Source organism: Equus quagga, chromosome 11, assembly GCF_021613505.1.
Source record: "Equus quagga isolate Etosha38 chromosome 11, UCLA_HA_Equagga_1.0, whole genome shotgun sequence".
NCBI lineage: Eukaryota > Metazoa > Chordata > Mammalia > Perissodactyla > Equidae > Equus > Equus quagga.
This window is the reverse complement of record NC_060277.1, coordinates 92,797,758-92,803,994: the sequence shown is the minus strand read 5'-3', so window position 1 is coordinate 92,803,994 and position 6,237 is coordinate 92,797,758.

The following is a 6,237-nucleotide window of genomic DNA, read 5'->3' as shown; positions in this document are numbered from 1 at the left end:
GAACCTTTCAGCAATAAGGAGGGATGTCAGTGAGCTTTGATCCCCTTTTGGTTTTGCAGTTACTAGGAATTTTTGCTGGCATTTTGAATATGCTGCTTTCAAAAACACCAAGGAAGATTTTTAATTGCTTCCTGGTCTTTGGAGGCTTAAAAATAACAAGACCTTAAATTCCCACTTCCATTTCCATTCTAGCAAAAAATAGGGACTTATGTTTTTCTCTTCACCTCCTTTTTCCCTGCCTGTCCAAGCCTTCCATTCATAAGTGGGATTGGCTCTGTTTTGCCCATCCATATGGCAGCATCTCTAATAGCTCTTGTACAGGGTATCAGATATTGTGCCTTTTGGTGCCAGGTTCAAAGTCAAGTGCCGATCTATGAACCAGTGTACAAAAAAAAAATCCAGGTGTTGGAAGGAAAGACGCTCCATTGTGAATAAAGATCTTGCACCAGCTCCTAAGCCCTACTAAGAAGAGACCTGGCCCTCTAATGCCTTGTTTAAATTGTAATCGTTCCTTGAGGGAGAGGATGGTCTACTCACCATTCCTGATAGAGGTTGGTCAGGGCTTAGGGAGGGGGCAGGAATTTTGGGGAGAAAAAAATCTGATCATTCCTCAGTGCTACCCATTTCTGTCCTGTGTGGGCTGCTTAGCTAGACAGCAGGAGAATAAAGTACACCGAGAACCATAATGAAAACAAAACCTTCCGTGTGTTTTGTCGTGTTTTGTTCCAGGGAAGCAGTTGACAAGTGCTGTTATTAATGCTTTCTCCCAGATCCATTCAGTGATGGAGAGGAGGAAAATGGGCTGGTTGGATGGTGGTCTTGGTGCCTCGCAGTTATTCTGCACTGGTTATGCATTTAATCCTCTTTTCTAGTTACCTTTGGCTAGTGGGTTTTCCATAGTCAGGGTATTTGTCCTTAATCAATTGTACCACCTAAGGGAACTGAATGCAAAATGCATTCTGTCCACTCATTGTCTGCGCCTTCCCCACCCTAGTCTTGGCACATTCCTTCAAGAATGTAGTTACCGTCTGCTTGGGAAGATGTCGGTGCAAATGTGGAGAAAATGGGCATCGGACTAGGCTTTGGTTTGCCACAAGTGGCAGCTGCCTATATCAATTACAATTACATTTATTAATTTTGCTTTTCATTTTCCCAGTTCCCCTCAGCTCCCCTTTGTTGAAATGTTGAAATTTTGGCTGTCAGAGGCAACTGTAATTTTGCCTTAGGGACTTGTGGAGAAAGGGAGGGGAAGTGCTCAGTGTAGTGTTTTCACTTTCAGAACCAAGTAATCTAGTCTCTCTTATATTTAAGAAGTGTGTTAGTCTGACTTTAAGAGAAATCCAAATTCCATCAGCTTTTGATAGCATCTTGGTTTTTGAAACAACTTCAGTCTGTAATTGGCATTCAGAATGCCCTTGGCATGCCAGTCTGTGATGGCATTAAAGACCTGTTAAAACACTCGAGCCCAACTTTATTAACCAAAACTGATACCACCACCTTTATCTTCTAAATAAAGTCCGCTTTATTTTTATTTTCAACATTTTGCTGCTTCATTTTTGGTTCCAGATGGTGTCACCTCCTTGGAGGTGAAATGAATGGTTTGAAAGAAGCTGGAGCGTGTGGTGGTGACAGATGTGCGTGTGAGTTGGGGAGAGGCACATCTGTCTTAAGAATGGACTCTACGTAGTGCCATGGGAAATAAATGGAGAACGAATTGCCTACAGATGAGGTAGTGACAAAGCCCTCCGCGAGGAGGTCCCTCGGTCGGAGAGATTCTGAAGCTGCTGCAGCTTGTCCTCTGTCTTGTGCATATTTTCCAGGCTAATGATCTGGTCTGTTTAATGGTTCTTCCAAAGGTTGGCTTTTTACTTAGTTTGCAGCATGTATTTAATTTCTACTTCCACTTTTTTCGCCAGAAACTTGTAGAGAAAAGAACACTAACTTGGAATTTAAAAAACTGGGTCCTTTTTTTCACGCTGCTGCTTATTAGCATAGTGGCGCCTGCAGGCTACTTTATAGAAATACGCACTTCCTTAGTTTATGTTGGGCGAGTAAAATGAGAGCTGACCTTAATTTTCCTACCTTTCACCTTTTCTGACTGCACAGCCTGTCAGTAAGAACTTTTTGATCATGCATACCCCCATGTGTTGATAAATTATATACCTGTACTACTGTACTCATTGTGTAATCATAAGACACAAAAATAGATATTAAAAAGCAATTATATGAAAAATAAATTTAAATAGAACTTCTAATATTTCTATGCCCAATTTTGGAGATTACTGGGTTATAAAGGGTAACGTGATTTTTATAAGACTGCATTAAATCCTGAGTGATGGCAATCGACCAAGTTTCTCCATTGAAGGTGTACTTAGAGGGAAGAATGATCCCAGTGGATTATCAAGCGGCAGGGAGGAACCGCTGCTCCCAGGGAATTCTTTTTTCCTTTTCAGCAGTTCTCCCAATTGCATATACCAGGTAACTCCCAATTCCCATATACCCCCTCTTGAGCAAACACTTAAAAAGAACATATGGAACAAGGTTACAGTTTTGTCTGACCTCATCAAGGGTTCCAGCTTGACCTGCCTGAAGTGAGAAATAGTAAAACATTGAGGAAATTCTATATGTTCCATTGTGTCAATTCTCACAACAACCTTAATATCAGTCACTGTTTCTGTTTTGCGGATGAGGGAGGAGCTAAACGACTCAGGATTCATTGGCCCAAGGTCACTTGGAGCTGGAATTCAAACCCAGGTCTGTCAGATAGCAAAACCTAGGGTTTTCTCAGGTCTGACCCAGACAGATGGTGACAGCATCTTAGCGACACAAGACAAGGGTCCACGGTGTACATATTTATGAGAAACCACCCCTTTCCATCACAGCACTATCCAAAAGCATATTTTAAATTTTACTTATTTATTGCCAGTTTCCCAACTATAATGTAAGCTCTCTAATTTGGTGACCTTGGCTGTCTTATTTACCACTGTGTCCCCAGCCAAGAGCAGTGCCTGACATATAGTAGACCTTTAATAAATATTTGCTGAACTAATGACATGTCAGTACAGCTCTGGGAGTTTCTGGAATGGCATCACTTAGCCCTTGAAGGCAGAGCCTCCAGAAACCCGGAAATGGCAGGGCCTCAGGAGACTTGGGCTCCTAGCTCATCCCTCTGTTTGCTGGATGACTTCAGGCAAGCCTCTTAACCGTGGGTTAATTGCAGGAATGGGAACAGGATTAGTCAATAGTTAGTCATTATATGGTGTCCATTTTATGCACTTACCGGATGCCAGGTTTGTAATAAGCATCTTATGTGGAGTAATAAAGGTAATCCTCAGCAACACTGTAACAGAGGCACCATTTTAGTCCCGTTTTCCAGATGAGAAAATACAAGCACAGAGGGTCTAAGGACCTCACCCAAAGTGACATGGGCTAGCAAGCAGAACTGACAAGCCTGTGCTTGTCCCATGTGCTGTTGCATACCCGTGTAGCATGCGGGTTACAGGATGAGCCCATGAGCCTCTGCTCCCAGCAAGCTTATAGTTGACAAGCAGGGAGAGCCCTGGATGAACGGTTTTGGGAATTAAATAGCAAAGCTATTTGGTCTTAATTCTATCATGAACTCCATTGTTAACCTTTTGTCAATTGTTGAACTCTCAATTCAGGGATGGGGGTGACAGTTTTCCCTAACATCAACTTTCCTCCCCATTGGAGTTTGAACCATCTCCCTGCACGTCTGCCCCGTTTTCCCTCTGAGCTAGAAGCTTTCAGGAGCCAGGGCTGGGGGAGGGTAGGATGTTGGTGCCTGGTGGCCAGAAAGGCCACACAGGCTGCTGAGTAAGCTCCACATCTGAATTACCCTGTCGCCGTCAGCTGATCTGGGCAGCGCAGGCAGGAGGCCTATGAAGCCTGAGCTGTTCCCTCTCCCAGGTGCTCCCAGCCCATAAGTTCCTGAGCTGAGCTCTCCTCAGTGTGAAATGTACCTTCTTGTCTGAAAGGAAAGTACATCTCAGCTTTGGCATCCAGCCTCAGCTCTGGACGCAGAGGGGCAGCCTGTGGCCATCCTGAGGGAAAGAGAATTAAGAAATGGCTCTGTATGAATAAGCTCTCCATAGCAATGAGGAATGCCTCTTATTTCCTGAGCTCTGCCCTTCAAAATATTGCAGTCTTTTGAGTATGACCTTGGGCAAATTCTTCAACTTTTCTGATCCTCAGCTTCCTCATCTGTAAAATAGGGATCCCAACGAAAGACAACGCATATAAAGTTCTTGCCACAGGGCCCTGCACGTGCATTAATTAAATTAATTGATCAACAACTATTATTGAGTATGTGCCAGACACGGGCACTGGGGCTACAGCAATGAATGGAGCAAATAAAATCTTCCTGTGGAGCTCACGTTCTAATGAATAATACATAGGAAGTATTAAAAAATTCAATATGATAACTTTTAAAAAATTCTCTTTGGGAGATAGCAGAAATGAACATGGTCGTGGAGAATAGGAAGCACAAATAGTTATTTAAAAAACAAAAATTCCCACCCAAACCTTGCTAATTTGATTAGAGGATGTGCATTTATTACCTCCACAGGAATTTGCGGACTTGGTGAAGCGATGAGTCTGCCCACCACTGCCCAAACCTCCGATTCCATGGACGACCAGCAGCTGCAGTTGGCGTCCCAGGATGGCTCCAGACTGAACCCTAATTTTCTAAGGTCCAGAACTGGAGGGCTAAGGTGGCACCGGATCCTACATTGTCACATGTGTTGAATAAGTTTTCCTGCCCACCTGGTTCTAGTTGAGTCATTTGGGTTCTATTTTGATTGAGTCTCTTTACCGGCTGCTAACGCCACCTCCTTCTACTCTCTTCAGGCAAGAATGGGACAGGAAAGACAAAGTCCTTCTCCAGAACAAGGGTCCCGGGAGTGGGAGACAGCCGCTCCCCGATGGTTTCCAAGGAGGAAACATGCAGGGTGACGGGGCCCTATTTTGTGCTGCCTCTCCTAACAGGAACTACTGGAGGCGGGTCCTCTCCTACTAAACACCATTTAGAAATGTCTTACAGCTCCTGCCTGACCAGCTGTGTACCATGTTCCGTCCTCTCCTTCTCCCACCTGAGCTCCTACTTCACTTCCCCTTCCCCATGCCCCTGGTTGTTAGCTTTTTTTTTTTTCGTCTCCACCATGATGCGCCCTGATAATATCATGGGTTCTTAGAAGGAATTCAGACCAACCTCCGGCTTTCTCAGATGAGGAAACAGGCCTAGAGAGGTGAAATTAGTTACTTCACCTCTGTAGTAACTAATCTACAGTCACACTGCTTCATTCATTGATTCATTCGACCAAGAACACTCCTTACCTTTAAGATTTAGCTTAAACATCATCTCATCAGAGAGACCTTCCCTGACTAATTTATCTAAGGCAGATTCCCCCTGACCCATTCTTCTCTATTGCTGCCCCTTGTGTACTTTTACCCTTTATCACAATTTTTAATTGTTTCATTTATTAATCTTTTGTTTTGGTCTGACTCCTCTGCTAGAATATAAGCTCCATGAGGGGTAGAGAGACACGTCTGTCCTGCAGAGACATGCTTCTCACTGTATTCTCAGCAGCCAGCACATCACAGGTGTTCAAGAAACCTTTGGTGAATAAAGGCACAGTGAGCAGGCACCATCAGGGCACCTGGGGATATGACGACGGTTGGGATCCAGTCCCTCTTGCTCTCAGAACTGTCTGTCCTGTATGAGCAACAGAACCAGGAAGAAAGGGAATGCGATGAGATCAGGTCCAGATTGGGGGGGTGGTATTTTAGGGGCACCTAAGCCAGGTCTAATCTCTATTGGGCTTTTGTCACCAACTGCAGAGAACCCAGGAGGAACCACTGGGCTGTGCTCCGCCTGGTGACTCAGGGCTGTACCCTGAACAGCCCAGCAGCAGTGGGGGCTGCCACCTCATCCGGCAGAGTGTGCACTCAGGCAGTACCTGGGCCCACTGCCCTTTCCAGTGAGGGAGGGTTTGCTAGTCAGTTTCACAGGTCCAGCTCACTGAGAAACAATCTGACGCCCTCTAGCCTAGCATCCAATCTTTGGCCTATTCTTCTGCTTCAGAAGAGAACTTGTGCAGTAGTAAGGAAAGTGACATCTCCCCAGCCCTCAGGATTCATGGGATAACAGATGGCCCTTCATATCCAGAGGGCGGGTGGGTTGTCCCACAGGGCTCAGAGAAAGGTAGTGCCTCAGAGAGC